Raw genomic sequence first — 22,035 nt, 5'->3', positions numbered from 1 at the left:
TAATAATTTGAATCATAAATATAATATTAATATTTTATATATTAATAAAAAATATTAAGTAAAAATTATAATATTTTTGTTGGGTGCATCAACATATCAAATTAAATAGAGTTAAAAAAGTATCTCTCCATATTTTTCTCCTCCTTATTATTAAATATTTTGATTCATAAGTATCAAAATATTTTATCATTCAATATAAAAAATTATAGTAAAAAATATATTATTTTGCCGATGCATAACCATGTTAAACAGGGTAGAGTAAAAAATTTATCTCCATTTTTTTCTCATTCTCAATATTTAATATTTTGATTCATAAATAATACTATTTTATATATCAATAAAATATATTATAGTAAAAATTATATTATTTTGTCTGGTATATAAATATATAAAATAAAATAGAGAAAAAATTGTCCAGTTCATGAACCATCAAACATAGTACAGTATAAAATATTATCTTCTGATATTCTGTACTGTTTTGTCAAGTACTTTTTAATATACAAATCAAGGGCATCCATCCTATGCAGGGGTGGCAAAACGGGCCATGGCCCGCCGGGCCGGCCAGCGCACCCGCCAAAAATGGCGGGTTGGGTTGGAATTTTAAGCCCCCCGCCCACCATACCCGCCCCGCCAAAGCCCGCCACCCGTCAAAGTTCGCCCCTCCTTCAAAACTCATTCTTTTTTAGTTAATTCTAGTAATTGTAATTCTTGATGGTTTATTATATACATTTATTTATAAATATATATAATATTTTTTTAGGTAAATTTGTTAAAAAGTTGCTTTTATAAAAAATTATTTTAAAAAATAAGTGAAAAGTTTAATTAAAAAAAGTAAAAAAAGCCTATTAATTTATTAAAAAAATATAAATAAAAATAGGCGGGTAAGCCCGCCGCCCGCCAACCCACCATCTTGGCGGGGCGTGCATGACTTTTATGTGCATTTTACTTGGCGGGCATGCCCGCCCCGCTCGTTTTTTGACGGGCATAAGGCGGGGCGGGCGGGACTGACAGTCCGTTTTGTCACCCCTAATCCTATCCTATGTATAGTTTTGTAGGAGAAAATGGTAGAAAGAAAAGTGAAAAAAAAAATTTGTTTGTTGTTAATTTGATAAGAAAGAAAATATTTTTACTTTTTAAATATTGTTTAAAATTAATAAATTGTGTTATTTTTTTATAAAATTATTTTTCTTTTTGTGTTAAGACTTTTTATCAATTGATTAAAAAAATCGCTTTGTAATTAATATTACTTTTAATTTAAAAAAAACTAAGTTTGAATTGGTTTTGTAAAAATGTTTTTTAGTTTTTAAAATTTGAAAGTAATAAATTTGTTTGTTTGGTATTCTAATTTTACAAAATTGTTTTTGAAAACTATTCTCTATTTAGGAGTTTTAAAATTTTTAAAAATTAAATAGATTTTAGAAGTTTTGGTTTTTAATTTTAAAAATTGAAAAGAAGAAAAAACAAAAAAAAAGTGATACACTTTTCATTAATAATAAATTTGAAAAATTTTACAACTTAAAAGAGTTTTTTTTTTAATCAATAAACTTAAAAGAGTTTTTAATCAATAAACTTAATAAATTGTGTTATTTTTTATAAAATTATTTTTCTTTTTGTGTTAGACTTTTTATTAATTCATTAAAAAATTGCTTTGTAATTAATATTACTTTTTTTTTTAAAAAAACTAAGTTTTAATTGGTTTTGTAAAAATGTTTTTTAGTTTCTAAAATTTGAAAGTTATAAATTTGTTTGTTTGGTAGTCTAATTTTACGAAATTATTTTTGAAAACTATTCTCTATTTAGGATTTTAAAATTTTTAAAAATTAAATAGATTTTAGAAGTTTTGGTTTTTAATTTTAAAAATGGAAAAGAAGAAAAAACAAAAAAAGTGATACACTTTTCATTAATAACAAATTTGTAATATTTTACAACTTAAAAGAGTTTTTTTTTTTTTTTAAAATTTATCAATTTTTTTTCTTCTATTCTATTTTTAAAATTGATTTTTAGAATAAATCTTAAAAAGTAAAAACTAAAAATCATTCAAACAAATTTTAAATAAAAATTTCTTAAAACCCGACTTTTAATATAAACAGAGAGAATAAACGGTTAAAAAGATAAATGCATTTTCTCTTTGTTCAGTTTCATGCAAAATAAAAATATAAATAGCTTAAAGGTAGTGCACTGTCACTGTAAATTTTTTTACACAGTCAATACATCACAATCCTTAAAAATAAATATTTTATATGTGATTTTAAAGAAAAAGTCAAACGTTTACAAAAATTAACGGTTTGGATTTCACCGACAGTGTAAAACTGCTTTACACCGTCGGTGTATTTCCATTAAATCCAAATATAAAATATATTTTCAAAATGTTACACAAAGAAATAAGAGTTTAAAGATAGTGTATTGTCAGTGTAAAACAATTTTACACATACAACCAATAAAAACTCTTACAATTGCCATGTCATTTCAGTATTTTAAATATAGAATTGAAATTTATTGTAAAGCATGTTCCTCATTGGTTTACCGTGTAAACATATTTTATAATGCATTTTCCTTTTTCTCAAGAAATAATAGGAGAATAAAATTTAAAGCATATAAAATAAAATTAATATTTCAAATCGATTACTACCTCCATTTTATTTAAAAATTTAAATGAAAAAAATGTTTTAATTTATTTGTTACGGTATAAAACTAATGCAATATTAATACTATTTTTTATTATATCTTAAATATTTAACACTCATTATTTTTCAATTTTTTATAATTATTTTTATTACCATTATTAAAAAGATAATTTATAAAATAACTTGTAATTTCTTTTTCCAATACAAAAATGGTTAATATTTGCATGTTTATAAAATTGTCAAAATAATTTATAATTTTATACAAATATATGATATATGCAAATGTATATAAATGATTAAAAGAATTAAGTATAAAATTTATTTTAGTCCATTTAAAAACAGTGATGCCAGTGATACCTAATTTAGTGATAAAGAAACTAAAATAATTTTTAAAATTAGAAAATTTGTTTCTAACAATAGTTAAAAAGGAGAATTAAGTCCTTAAATAAAAAATATCCAAAAAAAATTATTGCATAAATTATGATTTTTATTCTTTTTCATCTTTAACATTCAAAATCAAGTAAAATTAATATTAATAATTATTTTATTAAATATAAAAAAAAACTCGACAATTCTAAAATAAAATTATAACATATCTCTCTCTAATTAATACTTTTATTCTAAATATGAGATGCCTTTGAAATTAAGATGATAGGATACAAAAATAAAATAGTTAATTTTAATAAAATGAATTAATTAAAAAAAAAGAGTATAATATTATATATTATATAAATAAAATGTAGTAAACTTTCATTATATTTTAAAACATTTAAATAAATTTATTCTCATAATTTTAAGTGAAAAATGTGAAAACAGTATCTTTCAAGAAAATTATTACTATTATTATTTAATTTATAATATATAACAAAATTTAACTAAACTAATAATAATTTTGACTTGACTTTGTTCAATCTATTACTTCTACTTTCTCTTTCTTTTATATTAACTTCTCCTGCAATATCTTTGACTTGACTGGTACGATTTCACTCTATTACAGAGCGTGATGGATGACTCACCCTTAAGAAAATCTTAGGACGTGGTGAGGCCGCCCGTGTGTTATAACTCACTGAACCTTGTTTGAGATCTTTTGTGCTTCTCATGTGACTATGAGTGAATGGGTCAGGATAATTGATATTATGTGAGTATGCGCAACAATATTTGTGACAATCCACATCCCCAAGCACAAGACATGTAAAGGCGAAGTGATTAAGGAAAAACATGACAATCCATAGACCCTTAAACATGAGACTTGTTAGGGGGGAGTGATTAATGAGATAGTTTTACTCAGTGATGTTGTCACTTTCACAAATGAGGCTGAGTTAAACAAAATCGTAAGACCAAACACATTTCAGATTCCACAACCAATGGTTCATAGTGAAGGGTTTTGGATTCCTCCATCAAGCGGTCCTTATCCACTCAAACTTATTGGGAAAGACCATTTGATGTCATGCATTGTCTATGTGCATGCTTGAAAACAAATCCATTAATATTATTCTGAGCCGGCCAGAGGTCTAATAAGATAAAGTCCACTTATATAGTCTGCTCCATTGAACTCAAGATATAAATACAGTTACAAGAGGATTTCAGGTACACAATCTCTAATCTCCACTCTCAATGTGATTGTCTAGAATCATAAACTGACTTAGGCGTTGAAGTGCTAACCATGCAGGCATCCCCCTTGGTTCCACCGTACCAGAGATTAGCAACACCAATTCAAGATCAACGTCTTTGATTCAAGATGCATCACGATCGCAATCTTCGATCCATGAATCCGTATCACCAAATCACTCATGAAACTTCGTTCCACCGTAACTTACACAATATTATCCATTTCCGATTTTGGAACAGAAAAATATTCTTACAAAATCATGATGGATGTTGTCTCTAAAGTCCAAGTGGTTTTGAGTTTTCTCCTATATATTTTTGGACAAGCTACCAACTTCATCACTGTCTTATGTTTGTACTCACCTTACTTGTTGTGTTTCGTCATCAATCTAGTAGTAAGCTTAGTGTTCCCCTACGATGCCTATGTTCAGTGGTGGTATATACTAATGCAAGCTTGGATTATTTTTTGTGACGAGATGGTGAACTCTGGATCCTTTCTCATCACTAAAGCAATAATGAAGGAATTTCTTTAGGATCTGGAGATCTTCTCTACTACAAATGAGGAAGAAGTTATTTTTGGAACCATGTATGAAGGGTAAGAAAATGCATATGACCTAGTGTCATGTAAATAGTTTTGAGACTATTTATTTTGTCTGGATTAGTACGATTCTGCTCTATTAGTGAGTGTGGTAGATGACTCACCCTTGAGAAAATCTTAGGACGTGGTGAGACCGCCAATGTCTTGAACATGTATTATAAATCACTGAAACTTATTTTGTATCTTTTGTGCTTCTCACGTGACTGTAAGCGAGTGCGTCAGGATAATTGATATCATGTGAATTTGGCCTATAATATTTATGACAATCCATATCCCCAATCACAAGGCATGTAAAGGCGGAGAGATTAAGGAAAAAATGACGGTTCATAGTCTCTCATGCATGAGACCTGTAAGGGCGAAGTGATTAATGAGACAATGTTACTCAATGACGTTGTCACTTTCATATATAAGTTGAGGCTAAGTTAAATAAAATCATAAGACATGACACAATTCAAATTTCACAACCAATGGTTCGATGTAAAGGATTTTGAATTCCTTCATCAAGCGGTATTGATCCACTCAAACTTATTAGAAAAGACCATTTGATCTCATGCTTTCACTGTGTGCATGCTTGAAAACATATACATTGACATTCTTACAAAATCACGATGGATATCTTCTCTACTGCAAATTAGTAAGACATTATTTTGGAATCATGTATGGGCAAGAAAACATGCATATGGCCTATTTCCATGTAAATATTTTTAAGACTATTTATTCATTTTTTACTATTATGATTCATCTCTATTAGGGATCATGGTGGATGACTCTCCCTTGAGAAAATATTAGGACGTGGTGAGGCCGCCCATCTTTTGATCATGTGTTATAACTCACTGAAACTTATATGAGATCTTTTGTGCTTCTCATGTGACTGTGAGTGAGTGAGTCAAGATAATTGATAATACGTGGGCCCGGGCTATAATATTCGTGACAATCCACATCCCCAAACACAAGGAATGTAAAGGCGGAATGATTAAGGAAAAACATGACGGTGAATTATACCTCAAGCATGAGACCTCTAAGAGAGAAGTGAGTAATGAGAGAGTTACTCAACGAAGTTCTCACTTTCACACACACACACACACACACACACACACACACACACACACAAGTTTAGGGCATTACTTGGTGCAACGTGATCACGCTTTACTTAATGTTCATGCCGACTCAATTATAATGCAAGTTTTCCAAGCATAAAAAAGAGGGAGACTAAAGTTGCTCTTCCCTTTAGGGCTTTAGTTTTGTTTCTTATCTCAGGCATTATCATTTATCATTTATGCTTTCGTAATCGAGTCACTTCTAAGTTATATCTTTGCAAATATCTTAGAATTGAATGCAATGCTTTTTAAATGGTATTTTGCATTAAATCATGTTTGTACACGCATAAATCAAATCCTTAAGTAAAATTCAATGCAATATGGTTCAAGTCAAATTAGTCAATTATTTGGGTCAAAAAACGTATGAACGAATGAATCCTATCATACTAACTTTGGATTCAATATTACACTCAAATTTACTCTAAAAATAAATTTTAGAAGTGTGGTTTGAATCAAGGTTGGCATGATTCGAATCAAGCTTGGGCATGGTTTGAATCAAACATGAATGTGAAAATTCAGATTTTGCTTATGCCTTGTATGATTTGAATAACTGATTATACTTGATTTGAATCATGGCACAGTTTTATTCGAATCACAGGTTATTCTTGATTTGAATCATGACTTTATTTGATTCAAATCATATAAAGCTTGATTTGATTCATGGATGAGTTATCTTTTGATTCTGTTTATGTTGATTCGAATCATGGATTTCCTTACTCGAATCACATATGCAGAGTTTGATTTTAAGTTATTGATTGAAACCATTTCTCTCATTTTGACTCAAATCACACTCATTGCTTTTGACTCGAATCAAAAGGGTATTTTTACTATTTTTTATGCTAAATCTCAAGCACTTATATAAATCATTTCATCTATCCTTCACCATTAAGATGTAATCATTATTATGATAATAATCATAACTTTGAAAGTTTTTATAAAAACATGGAAACCCAATTTCAAAGAACACCTTTTCACATCTATCTTTTTCATTTAAACTCATCTTCAAACTCTTCCAAGACTAAAAAGTTTTAATTGCTTCTCAATTCTAAGAGGATATGAGATATATGGTATAAAAGGTTCATTCTTTGTTGATGGTTGTGAAGATATTGAGTTGCACAACAATATTCAGATTGTGTCGTGTTGGTGGAGTTTGGCAATCTAGCAGGAAAAAGAAATCTTTTCTCCAACTTTCTTTGGTAGGAATGTGTGGAAACCTATTGACAAAGTCAGAGTTTCTATGTTCTTCAAATAGATCAAGGTTCAAGGAATTGATAGGACTAGGTAAAGGTTGCTGTAGAATGAAGGCTTGACGAAAAGCTTGAATTTGGAAGAGTTAAGTCGAGATCAGGTGGATCTTGCAAGATTGGCGAAGCAGACACTGTATACAAGAGAGAATCAAGATAGAAGACTAGCTATTTTTATAAGTATCTTGTATTAAGTGGTTGTGTGATTTCTGTAACCAATTGTCTCATTATTATACTGAAAGATAAGTGTTTTTAATGGGAAACCATTGAAGAGTGGATTAGCCGCAAAGCAAGAATAGACATGGTGAACCACTATAAATTCGGTGTACTCTTCTCGTCCCCCCTCTCTCTTTAACTTTTTTCTATAGTTTTGCATGATTAGGTTTGTATTGATTTTATAGAATAACATGTTGTTAGGGTTTATTGGCTTATAGAAATTTCGTGATTAAAGTTTAGGTCTGTGATACATCTACTCATTTGAATATTCTCTCTTGCGATTATTATTGTATGAACTCCTGTTGTTATATTGATCTTCATTTAATCAAATTCTATTTGAGTTGTGTGTGAAAATTGAATGATGATGATTGTTGAGTTTCTTGTTTAAGAAACTTCATCTTTCTTATTTATTATGATTACTGATAATTTTAGTTAACTGTAATATCTATTTAATCATATATTATATAAAGCCGCAACTATCTTTCGCTTTAGTTTGTAATATGTGCATCTGTATAAAACTCTAATTTTGTAAAATGAAATGTGTTTGAAAATGTGGTTTTAGAGGAATAATTTATTTAAACCCCCCCCCCTTCTAGACCATTTTATTCATATATCCTCCATTAACAATTGGCCTCAAAGTTGGTCTTTTCATCAGGTTTTGCAGCCTTAAAAGTTGAGGATATGGGATAGAATGATCTAAAGGGTGTGTTCAATAGAGCTCTTATATTTTAATAGTGGAATCTATGCAATTGAATATATATCATGTTGCTTACTAGATATCAATTGATTAAATGACTTTGAGTTATGTGAAACAATCTAATATCATTATGTTAATTGTTTATATAATCGCCAATTGGAATTTCAATGTGACTTTATCTAACTAGGATTGGGCTGACAAAGTGTTAAGGTCTATGTGTAAGAATTGACACCTAGACACATGATTTAAAGTCTTTAAAAATTTCTATTATGTATGGAAAGATGATTTATGATAAAGCTTGAAGCATATTAATCTATTAAAAAAAGAAAGAGATAAGAATTGTTAGAATAAAGTATAAGCATCTCCTTGAAGACATACTCTTCTAAGGTCATCGTGAAGGAAGATGATGATAGTTTCTATTAAGATGTGGTGAGTTCGTTAATTGTTCAACAAGCACATGAGAAGATTCAAAGTAATAATTTTTTTAGTGAGCCAAATTACTTTAAAATGTTGAATCACTTATCTAAACTTGTCAACGCATAAGTTCATGCAACGAAGTAATTAATCATTAATGGATGGGAAGACATAAGCAAAGATAACCAGAACATGGGTCATTCCAGTTAATTTGATTTCTTGTTAATGAGTGTTTGAGAATTTCTCTCTAGATATGCAACATAAGACATATCCAATTAAATTTTGTTTAACTATATTATGTTTTTGCTTTAGTTTTATGTACTAACCATTACTTGTGCAACAAGTTAGATCCTATATCATCAAATTGGTATGATAGTTCCACTTTCGTTCGCCTTGTATTAGTGTACCTTTAATCACTTGTTGATATTTTTCTGTTTGGTGTATGTAGTATATGTTTGCTATGTGTGTGTGATAAATCTCATTCATTTTCATCATGACATTTATTGACATTAAAGTTCTTTTTGCATTAAAATATCTTGCAAGATAGTCGAAGCAGATGTCGTATACAACAAGAGAAGATCAAGATAGAAGACTAGCTATTTTCAGGAGTTTTTTTTGTATCAAGTGGTTGTGTAATTTTTGCAAACAATTATCATATTATTATATTGGAAGACAACATATTTTCAATGGGAAACCATTGAAGAGTGGGTTAGGCACGAAGCAAGGACAAACGTGTTAAACCACTTTGAATACAATGTACTCTCTCTCTCTCTCTCTCTCTCTCTCTCTCTCTCTCTCTCTCTCTCTCTCTCTCTCTCTCTCTCTCTCTCTCTCTCTCTCTCTCTCTCTCTCTCTCTCTCTCTCTCTCTCTCTCTCTCTCTCTCTCTCTCTCTCTCTCTCTTATTTTATGTATAGTTTTGCATGATTAGATTGTATTTCTTTCATAGAATAACATGTTGTGATGGTTTATTTTCTTATAGTGATTTCATGATTAAAGTTTAGGTCTGTGATAGATCTAGTCATTTGAATATTCTCTCTTACCATTATTACTGTATGAACTCTTGTTGTTAGATTGATCATTCGATTAATAAAATTCAATTTGAGTTATGTGTGAAAATTGAATGATTATAATTGTTGAATTGTTTGTTTAAGAAAAAGGTTAATACCTATTTTCACTCCTACCATATGGGGTTGGTTTGAAAAAACCCCTGCCAAAAAAAAAGTTGCAAGAATTCCCTTAACAATTGAAGATTCTCTCGTTTTAAACCTTGTAAAGTTTTTACTTTTAAAATCAACCTTGTCACTTGAAGGACTCTATCATTTTGAACCCTGTAAATTATATTTTTTAGTAAAACCAACCTTGCCCGTCATATTTTAGAGGGTTTAAAATGACATAATCTACAAGATTATAGGGTTTAAAATGACTGAATCTTCAAATGGCAAGGTTGGTTTTAAAAACAAAAATTTTACAAGGTTTAAAACGAGAGAATCTTCAAATGTTAGGGGAATTCTTGCAACTTTTTTTTTTTTTGGCAGGGAGATTTTTCAAACCAACCCCATATGGCAGGGTGAAAATAGGTATTAACCCTTAAGAAAATTCATCTTTCTCAATTGTGGTGATTATTGATAATCTGAGTTAACTCTAATATCCATTAAATCGTATGTTTTATAAAACCACCACTATCTTTTGCTTCTGTTTGTACTATGCACATTTGTTTGCAAAACTTGGATTTTGTTTACTTTAATGACGTGAGTCCTCCTTTTGAATTTAGGGTCACAAAGAAAACCCCTTTTTTAGATCTGAAATCCAAACTGAATGATAATCTCTTGTGCTACCTAGACAATTGAAGGGTGGTTAATATCGAGTATCATTCACCCTCGATTGATAACGAAGGAAATGTGAAGTTCAAAAAGTTTGAGTTGAAGATAATCAAGATTTAAGAGTTATGTGGATTACATTTCACTGTTTCACAACAAAAGGTATGATCAAGGTGGATACGACAATGGATATATTGACCAATGATATTTTAAAGATGTTGAAACATCCTTATCCATCTATCCATCATAATGATTTACTCATAATAAATTTATTATTTTTTGAAAACAATTAATATTGATTTATTGAAACAAAAAATGATACATACAAGGTGATCGCAAAAGGGATCCAGCCTAAAGAACTTGTAAACCAGTAAAAACTAGTAGCATGTTATTCCAAAAGTAAGCAAGCTAAATGTTTCCTTATGTTGGGTTTAGACCAACCTAGATAATACTAATCTAGGATTTCTTTAGCTATATTGATATTGTCTATATGTTTTTCAAATATTGTGCTATTCCTATACATCCACACAACATAGACCGTTTCTGTAAAAGCCATCTTCAATAACTTAGATTTTGCATTTTTTTTCCTTTACTTGTATCGAGCACCCATTGAATCTCCCTGTGCCAAGCTTTAGGTGTGTGGCTGAAGTCCATCCATGTTAGTATCGTTTGTCAAATTGGGCGGGTGTTCTCACAGTTGATAAATGTTTTCGTTTTCCCCACAGAAATTGCAAGCCTCATCATTGAGCAGTCCAAGTCTTACCAATCTGACTTTCGTCAAAAGCCTCTCATGACAAGCCATCCAAATGCCCTTGGTCTGACCAAATTTATTATTATTATATTTTAATAAAATACATTATAAGAGAAATATAACTAATTATTATTAAATCTCAACAAATTGTTTTTCTATACACGCATCCGCACGCATGTACATAAATAATTTTCATAAAATTTATAACTATTCATATTTGTCATACAATAATTTCTTAATTATAAAAATAGAAAAAATATATTTTGATTATGTTTTACTTAGTGTCTCTAAAATAATTTCAGAATTGAATCTTTCAATTTTTAGAAAATAAATGATATAGTACTTCTTCAACATATATTTTACAATAAAGAATACTTACATTTAAATATTTTATTTGATTTAACATATAATTTTAAGAAATTAAATAAATTAAATATAATAAAAAAGAGATAAAATATATATTATATAATAAGATAAATAATGAGATAAGTGAAGAAAAAAGATAAAATTAAAATTAATAAGAAAGATAAAATTAAATTTTATTAGATGTGTGTGTGTGTGTGTATATATATATATATATATATATATATATATATATATATATATATATATATATATATATATATATATATATATATATATATATATATATATATATATATATATATATATATATATATATATATATATATATATATATATATATATATATATATATATTTAATTAAATATGTCAAGTAAATGTATAAATTAAATTATTAAAAAATTATTTATTTATTTATTTATTTTTTAAGTTTAAATGTATTTATTTATTTTTATATTTTAATTTCAAAATCACATTTCAAAAATTTTGGCCCCCCAAGTTCCAATTGCTTGATTTTGTCCCCTCAAATTTATCCTCTTTTATATTTGATAGTCTTCTAATGACATGTAGATTAATTATTTTTTTGTTTTTTCTCTTTTCTTTTCTTTTTTAAATTTTCTACTTTACAATTTTATTTTTATTCTCTTTTTTATAGTTAAACTTTGACCGTAATATTAAAAAAATCTTAAATATTTCATTCAAATTAGAATATATAGACAAACATGCAATATCCATCATAAAAAATTAAAATTATATATGACTAATAAGCAGTGGCGAAGCCAGAAAATTTTTGAAGCCTGGGCAAAACTTTAAAGACAAAAAATTCACATAAACTGAAACTTAATTAATGGAACTTCGTAAGTGAGAATTAAAAAAACATAGGGAAACAAATTTAACATAAGTGAGAGTAATTACAAATTTGGCTAGGAGTAATAGGAAAAAAATAGTCTGTTACCTTTACTTAAAGCGCTTTAAGAACTTAACATAATCCACAATTTCATCTAACACGACAGCTCTATCTGTCTGAACTGAATAGAAATTCATAAAATTCTAACTAACCTAACAATAGTGAAACTAAAATCAACTTCAAATTCAAACTAACCTAGTAACAACAAAACTACCGTAACTAACAACCCTAGCTAACTGAAATTGAAAACGAGAGAACGAAAAGGGAGCTGAGACTGTAGTTACCATGAAACTGAGAACGTTGTTAATAACGTCGAAAAAATTGTTAATTTAAGAAAATCTAATTGGAAGAAGATAATTTATTTATTTTTTTAATATTTAAAGAAAAGAAGAGACATTTTTATATTTTTAGAATAATAATTAAAAGAGAGCAAACAAAATTTAATTATCAATTAAATTAATTAAATAAAAACATAATTTTAAATAACTAAATTGATTAAAATAATTAAATTGATTAAAAAGAGTTAATTAAAATTCAAACAAAATAAAGTAAGAGTATAATAAGGAATACGTGGGATCATATAAATAAACAAAAAAAAAAACAAAAACTTAAAATTTCTCTAAAACTTAAAAAAGAGTTAATTTGAAAAAGAAGAACCAAGTGGATCCTCCCCACCCCTCTTTACCATTCATCCATTTTTTTTCTTTTTTTATGTGGGCATAAAAAAGAATGTATTTTTAACTTTTTCAAAACCTTTTATTTAGAGCAAATATGTGCTTGACATATGGCAGTTATTATAATAATAATAATAATAATTAAAAAATAAAAGTAAACCGTTTGATCACTTCCACATACTAGATGAAGCCACAAGCTATGTACCGTTTATTTTCTTTCTCCTTTTTAATGTTGCCGTCAACCACTGTTGACCCACCCAAAATCAAAACTAATTTGCAACCTCTAAATTTTTTTTCTTTCTGTTTCTCTTTCTCAGCCTCTCTTGATCCACCAAAATCTAATTTTTTTTTACTTCTTCATTACATCTATTTCATCATCTTCACCATTTTAGATCTGTAGGACCGCCAACATAAATTTCGACTAAAGCCAAACCACTTCAACATGCCCTTTTGTTTCACCATCACCAACTTGCATTAGAGGTTATGGAGAATGGTGGTTGCACTAGAAAGGAAGAGCAAGAGCCTGGGCAACTGTCCAACCTCGTCGGGCCCTGACTTCGCCCATGCTAATAAGATTGCTAGACTTTGGGACTTTATGCTTAACTATGAGGGAGTTATTGACCAAAGAATTTGTTATTTTAATTAGGTAGTGCTCTATTTATTTTGTTAAAATAATTTGTCATTACGTATAAGTTGAATGAGAAGTTTAACTATTAAAAAGAGAAGAAAAATAAAATTGTAGAGAAGAAAATTTAAAAAAAGAAGAGAAAAAAAATAGTCTACATGTCATTAGGAGACTATCAAATACAATAGGGGATAAATTTGAAGGGTCAAAATCAAGCATTTGGAACTTGAGGGGTCAAAATAAAGCAATTACAAAACTTGGAGACCAAAATCAAGCAATTGAAACATAGGGGACCAATAGAGCTGTCAAATAAGCCCAATTTTTCAAAGCCCTAATTTTTTGCCCCCATTAAAACCCCACTTTATTAAGCCCCCTCTTAATGAGAAATTTTTCAGGCCCTATAGTTTTAGGCCCCTTAGTTAATATGTTATTTTTGGGCACTATTGAGGGGGTCTTATTCTATTTCAAAAATTCCATCTCTACAGTAACTTTACACTAATTCCTTTGTTTTTCAACGAGAAAACTCCACCGCACATAAAAAACTCCACCTGATTTAAATTATCCATAGAGCTTTTGAAGGATAGAAAAACACTTAGAAGGGGGGGGGTTTGAATAAGTGTAGCTTTAAAAAACTTGACAGATAAAAATAAATTGCACAGTTATTTTTATCCTGGTTCGTTGTTAACTAAACTACTCCAGTCCACCCCCGCAGAGATGATTTACCTCAACTGAGGATTTAATCCACTAATCGCACGGATTACAATGGTTCTCCACTTAGTCAGCAACTAAGTCTTCCAGAGTCTTCTGATCACACACTGATCACTCCAGGAACAACTGCTTAGATACCCTCTAAGACTTTTCTAGAGTATTCTGATCCACACGGTCACTCTAGTTACAACCTGCTTAGATAACCTCTAAGACTTCCTAGAGTATTCTGATCCACACGATCACTCTAGTTCCTTACAACTTAATGTAATCAATTCTAAGAGTATTACAAATGCTTCTTAAAAGCGATAATCACAAACTGTGATATTTCTCTTAACGTTTAAGCTTAATCTCACTAATATATTACAACAGCAATGTAGTGAGCTTTGATGAAGATGAAGATTCTGAGCTTTGAATTTGAACAGCGTTTCAGCAAGTTAATTGTTTTGCAAATCGTCAGAATTGTTAACCTTGCTTCTCATCAGAACTTCATATTTATAGGCGTTGGAGAAGATGACCGTTGAATGCATTTAATGCTTTGCGTGTTCCGTACAGCATCGCATTTAATGTTATACGCTTTTGTCAACTACCTCGAGCCCTGTTCACGCTGTGTCTACTGACGTAGCCTTTAGTAGCTTTTAACGTTCCTTTTGTCAGTCAGCGTAGCTTGCCACTTGTACTTCCTTCTGATCTGATGTTTGTGAATACATCGTTTGAATATCATCAGAGTCAAACAGCTTGGTGCATAGCATCTTCTGATCTTCTGACCTTGAAGTGCTTCTGAGCGTGATACCATCAGAACTTCAGTGCTTCTGTTCTCTTGTTCTTCTGATGCTTCCATAGACCCATGTTCTGATTCTGCTTCGACCATCTTCTGATGTCTTGCCAGACCATGTTCTGATGTTGCATGCTGAACCCTTTGAGACAAAGCTTCTGAGCGCTGAATTATGCGTACTCTTTATATATTTCCTGAAAAGGAAATTGCATTGGATTAGAGTACCATATTATCTTTAAGCAAAATTCATATTATTGTTATCATCAAAAATAAGATAATTGATCAGAACAAATCTTGTTCTAACAATCTCCCCCTTTTTGATGATGACAAAAACATATATAAATGATATGAATATGCGATCAGAAAGAACAGACGGCAAAAGACAAATTACACAACTATAGCATAAGCATATGAATATGTCTCTCCCTGAGATTAACAATCTCCCCCTGAGATAAATAATCTCCCCCTGAAATAAATACTCGAAGAACTTTAATAAAAGACTTCCCTGATTATTTCGGTAGAGACGATCACATAAGCTTTTGTCTTCAGAGAATTCATAGCTTCTGACTTCTGCTTCCATTGGACAGCTTCAGAACTAGAATTTCTTTAGATCCCTAGAACACTCACAGCTTCTGATTCCTGCTTCCATCTAGGACAGCTTCAGAACTTGAATTTCTTTGATCTTCTGAACATTCACAGCTTCTGACTTCTGCTTCCATCTAGGACAGCTTCAGAACTTGAATTTCTTTGATCTTCTGAACATTCACAGCTTCTGATTTCTGCTTCCATTTAGGACAGCTTCAGAACTTGAGTTTTCTGGATCTTTAGAACATTCACAGCTTCTGTTTTCTGCTTCCCTCGGATAGCTTCAGAGCTTGAATTTCTACCAACATCACTTCATGCTAGATTTGTATCAGAACATTGTTGAATGTACCAGAGCATCAACAGAGCATCTCTACATCCTGAAATGTTACAGAACAAAAACTAAACGACAAAAGTCAGCATGAACGAGTCAGAACATAAAATGTATATTAGAACACATGATATGTATCGGAGCCATATAGGCTGAAATAATGTATCAGAGCAAATAGAATTTTGTCAGAGCAGATAGACAAATATGGATCAAATTCTATTATCAGTGCTTCTGATTCATTCTTCTTTCTTGCTTCTGATTTCTGAAGCTTGACAGCACTCAGCTTGCTTCAGTTTCCATGAGCTTATTCTTTTTACAGAATAACACTTCTTATGGTTTTGCTTCTGGTGTTTGCTTTGAAGATTCTCTTCACTTCTTTATACCTGCAAAACACTTAAACCATATAGAACTTGTAGTTCTTGTTAGTAAATGTGTGGGAGCTTTACCCAGCAACTGATAGATTAATCAAATCATTTATCATTTATCTTCTCCCCCTTTTTGTCATAACATCAAAAAGAATATATCAAAAGATTCAGATGAATAAAATGACAAATAAAATCACTGGAATGTAAAAACAAGGAAACTTTTCATTTATAATCAAAAAAGATTACAAGAGAGGAATGCAGGAAAACGGATGCAACAAGGAAAGACAACTACATAAATCAAAAGACTAAGATCCTAGCCTACGCAAAATCCGCGCCAGAACATCATGAATCCCGTCAGTGCTTGTAGCTTGCCTTGCCATGAAGGAGCGAAACTCAGCATTGGCGACTTCTTGCGCGTCCAAACGAGAAGCCAGCATAGCTTGATTCTGATGAAGAGCTTCCAAGGTCTCCATCAGAGCTGAGGTTTCACCAGAAGAAGAGGCACCTGAATTTCTGCCAAAAGGGACAGCAATCTCAGCAGGGTAATCTTCTGGGAGATCTTCAACTTGTGCATCTTCCATTTCCTCATCTGAGTCTGACTCAGAAGTAGCCTTAGCATATTCCGGTTCAGGCAGCTCAGAAGTTCCATCTTCCAATGCTTGAAGAATAGCTGCTAGGTTTGTTGGAGGAGTAGGACCAGCAACTTCAGCAGGATACACCACTACTGGAAAGACCATGTGAGGTGCTTTTTCAGAAGGGTTCATTCTGAACCAGTTGAACAGCCACTGAAAATCTCCAGTCAGCACAGGAAACCATGGTTTCCACACCACGATGTCTCTGCAGAGATTTTCTTCTTCCAACTCATCTGCAGGTATCTTCTTCTCAAGAACACTTCTGTTCCTGATGAGATGGTGACAGCTGCTTTCACCAACTTCCAACCGAAGACCACGAATACCAGGAGCTTCAGACATGATCCTTCTCTGAGTGTCTGTAGCCCTAACCAGGAAATCCTGACGAAAGGTATCCCAAAGGTTGCTTGTAGCATACTCATCCAGATGGTTAAGATGAGCAGCACCCAGAATCTCCAACCAGCCATTTACATCAGAATGTAAAAGCTCCAGATATGATTGAGTGGTAGGGGTTGGAGGATTGACAGTGAACCTGGAGTCGGGAAGAACAACACTATAGGGATTAGGTGTTCTGGTGGGAAAAGGGTGTGAGAGAGATGAAGAAATATCTGATGGATGGGTTGAAGGAGAGGAGATACCAGATGGTGAAGAAGGTGGTTCCGAGAGGATGAAAGAGGAGGAAGAGGTGGTGGAGGTCTTTGAAGAGGGAGGTGATTGAGGGGTACCGTCAAGGGAGGTGATCCTTACTCTTTTCGGTTTGGTTTCTGGATCAGCAGTTGCCTTTCTCTTTTGTTTCCGATCATTATCTTGATTCCCAGAGCTTGACGATGGATTCATGATGAAGTTGCAGATATTGGAAACTACTAGGGTTTATGATATGAATGTAAAGAGAGAGAACGAAAAAGAAAACTGAATGCAAAGAGAGAGAAATATAAGAGGGAAAAGAAACGTTTGAAGAATATAAAAAGAAAACTGAAAGAGAGTAAATGATGAAAAGCATTTAATGTTACGTGACGTGAGGAGAGATAATAATGACAAAAGACGTGATTTGCACAGTTACCTAAGTAGACGTCCCCTCAACTGCTCGCATGCTTGTCCAGGAATAGTGAACACGTGTTTACCATCTGGATAGCCAGTTACAGCTGTTTTGCTTTTAAAGAGATTCTGAATCAACTTAGACAATGAAACGTTAGTAATAACTGAATCACAATTTCTAATTGATTTCAATCAGAGCTTCTTAAGAAAAAGATTTCATTCCAGAAGATACCCATATATAAGAACTTCTCATCTTCTAATTCTGGGCTTGTTTCTGAAGACCCATTTTGTACCGATTATATTGAATCCATCTGGTCTAGGAACAAGATCCCAAACATCATTCCTTGTAAACTGATTCAGTTCTTCTTGCATAGCAATTATCCAGTCTGGATCTTCTAGAGCATGATCAACAGAAGTTGGCTCGATCAAAGACGCAAGACCTAATTGACAGTCTGCATTGTTCTTAAGGAATGCTCTTGTTCTGATTGGATCATCCTTCTTTCCAAGAATGACATCTTCTGAATGACCAGAAGTGAGTCTGGATGATCTTCTGACAGATGGTTCTTCAGAAATGCTTAGATTCTCCAGAGAAGCTGATACTTGATCTTCTGATTCTTTGCTTCTGAGAAGCTCTGCTTCTGATGCGTTGCTTCTTGGCTCAACAACTTCTGATATATCAATATCCCAATCTGCAAAATTATCAAACTGCTTTGGTTTTTCAGAACCAAGCTTATCATCAAACCTGATATTGATTGATTCTTCTACAATCAATGTTTCAGTATTGTATACTCTGTAGCCTTTTGAGCGTTCAAAATATCCAAGAAGGAAACACTTTTGTGCTTTGGAATCAAACTTACCAAGATGATCTTTAGTGTTCAGAATAAAGCATACACATCCAAAAGGATGGAAATATGAAATGTTGGGCTTTCTATTCTTCCACAATTCATAAGGAGTCTTATTTAGAATAGGTCTGATAGAGATTCTATTCTGAATATAGCAGCAGTGTTTATTGCTTCTGCCCAGAAATGCTTAGCCATATTGGTTTCATTGATCATGGTTCTGGCCATTTCTTGCAGAGTCCTATTCTTTCGTTCTACAAATCCATTTTGCTGTGGAGTTCTAGGACAAGAGAAATCATGGGCAATACCATTTTCTTTGAAGAATTCTTCAAAGGATCTGTTCTCAAATTCACCACCATGATCACTTCTAACCTTTATGATTTTACACTCTTTTTCAGATTGAATCTGAATGCAGAAATCAAAGAACACTGAATGAGACTCATCCTTGTGTTTCAAGAATTTTACCCATGTCCAGCGGCTATAATCATCTACGATGACTAATCCATATTTCTTCCCTCTGACAGATGCTGTTTTGACTGGGCCAAACAGATCAATGTGCAAGAGTTCTAATGGCCTTGAGGTAGAAACAACATTCTTGGACTTGAATGCAGGTTTGGAGAACTTGCCCTTCTGACATGCTTCACAAAGAGCATCTGATTTGAATTTCAGATTAGGGAGTCCTCTGACAAGATCCAGTTTGTTAATCTGAGAAATCTTTCTCAAACTAGCATGACCTAATCTTCTGTGCCAGACCCACTGCTCTTCAGAAACAGACATAAGACAAGTCACCTTCTGACTCATAAGATCTTGCAGATCTGTCTTATAAATGTTGTTCTTCCTCTTGCCTGTAAATAGGATTGAGCCATCCTTCTGATTTACAGCCTTGCAAGACTCTTGATTAAAGATTATATCATAACCATTGTCACTCAATTGACTGATAGATAAGAGGTTATGTGTTAATCCTTCTACAAGAAGTACATTAGAAATGGAAGGAGAGTTACCAGACTTTATAGTTCCAGAGCCAATTATCTTGCCCTTCTGATCTCCTCCAAACTTGACTTCTCCTCCAGACTTAAGCACCAGGTCTTGGAACATAGACCTTCTTCCTGTCATGTGTCGTGAGCATCCAGAGTCCAGGTACCATGACATGTTGTGCTTTGTCCTTTTTGCAGTCAAAGATATCTGCAATAGGAATAATCTTATCCTTAGGTACCCACATCTTTTTGGGTCCTTTCTTGTTAGATTTTCTCAAGTTCTGATTGAACTTGGGTTTAACATTGTAAGCAATAGGAGGAACAGCATGATAATTTTTAATGTGAGTTTCATGATATTTCCTAGGTTGTGTCACATGCTTTTTGGTGTGTGTTATGTGAAAACTTTGAGCATGTGAAGTGTGCCTAATATCATGGGAGTGGCCATACTTGAACTGATCATACAATGGCTTGTATGTGAATTTCATTTCATCAACAGGTTCAAGTTTGTATGGGGTTTCACCCTCAAAACCAATGCCGACTCTTTTGTTTCCAGACACAGCATATATCATAGAAGCTAGCTGACTTCTGCCAATACTTCTAGATAAGAACTTCCTGAAACTTAAATCATATTCTTTCAGAATATGGTTTAGACCAGGAGTGGATTTTTCTGAATCAGAAGGAGATCCAACATTATTGGATAATTTTAAAAGTTTTTCTTTTAATTCAGAATTCTCCAACTCAAGCTTTTTTGTTTCAAATTCAAATAGCTTTTTCAGCTTTTTGTATTTGAGACTGATCTGAGACTTGAGTTCCAGAAGTTCAGTTAGACCGGAAACTAACTCATCTCTAGTAAGTTCAGAAAATACCTCTTCAGAATCTGATTCTGATGTAGATTCTGATCCGTCATCTTCTGTCGCCATCAGCGCACAGTTAGCCTGCTCATCTTCAGAGTCTGAATCATCTTCTGACTCATCCCAGGTTGCCATAAGACCTTTCTTCTTATGAAACTTCTTCTTGGGATTTTCCTTCTGAAGATTTGGACATTCATTCTTGAAGTGTCCAGGCTCATTGCATTCATAGCACATGACCTTCTTCTTGTCAAATCTTCTGTCATCAGAAGATTCTCCACGTTCAAATTTCTTTGAACTTCTGAAGCCTCTGAACTTCCTTTGCTTGGTCTTCCAGAGTTGATTTAGCCTTCTGGAGATCAAAGACAGTTCATCATCTTCTTCAGATTCTGATTTTTCAGGATCTTCTTCTCTAGCCTGAAAAGCGTTAGTGCATTTCTTGATATTGGATTTTAATGCAATAGACTTACCTTTCTTTTGAGGCTCATTTGCGTCCAGCTCTATTTCATGACTTCTCAAGGCACTGATAAGCTCTTCCAGAGAAACTTCGTTCAGATTCTTTGCAATCTTGAATGCAGTCACCATAGGACCCCATCTTCTGGGTAAGCTTCTGATGATCTTCTTTACATGATCAGCCTTGGTGTATCCCTTGTCAAGAACTCTCAATCCAGCAGTAAGAGTTTGAAATCTTGAAAACATCTTTTCAATGTCTTCATCATCCTCCATCTTGAAGGCTTCATACTTCTGGATTAAAGCTAGAGCTTTAGTCTCCTTGACTTGAGCATTTCCTTCATGAGTCATTTTCAAGGACTCATATATGTCATAGGCCGTTTCCCTGTTAGATATCTTCTCATACTCAGCATGAGAGATAGCATTCAGCAAAACAGTTCTGCATTTATGATGATTCCTGAAAAGCTTTTTCTGATCATCATTCATTTCTTGCCTTGTCAGCTTTACGCCACTGGCATTTACTGGATGTTTGTAACCATCCATCAGAAGATCCCATAGATCACCATCTAGACCAAGAAAGTAACTTTCCAGTTTATCTTTCCAGTATTCAAAGTTTTCACCATCAAATACCGGCGGTCTAGTATAACCATTGTTACCGTTGTATTGCTCAGCAGAGCCAGATGTAGATGCAGGTGTAGACTTTTCACTTTCATCAACCATCTTTTACTGAAGCGTTTTTCTCTTCCTGAATCTTTTCTAAACACGGTTAAGTGCTTGCACCTTAGAACCGGCGCTCTGATACCAATTGAAGGATAGAAAAACACTTAGAAAGGGGGGGGGGGGTTTGAATAAGTGTAGCTTTAAAAAA

Source organism: Vicia villosa, linkage group LG3 (assembly GCF_029867415.1).
Source record: "Vicia villosa cultivar HV-30 ecotype Madison, WI linkage group LG3, Vvil1.0, whole genome shotgun sequence".
Lineage (NCBI taxonomy): Eukaryota > Viridiplantae > Streptophyta > Magnoliopsida > Fabales > Fabaceae > Vicia > Vicia villosa.
Note: the sequence above shows the minus strand (reverse complement) of the source record.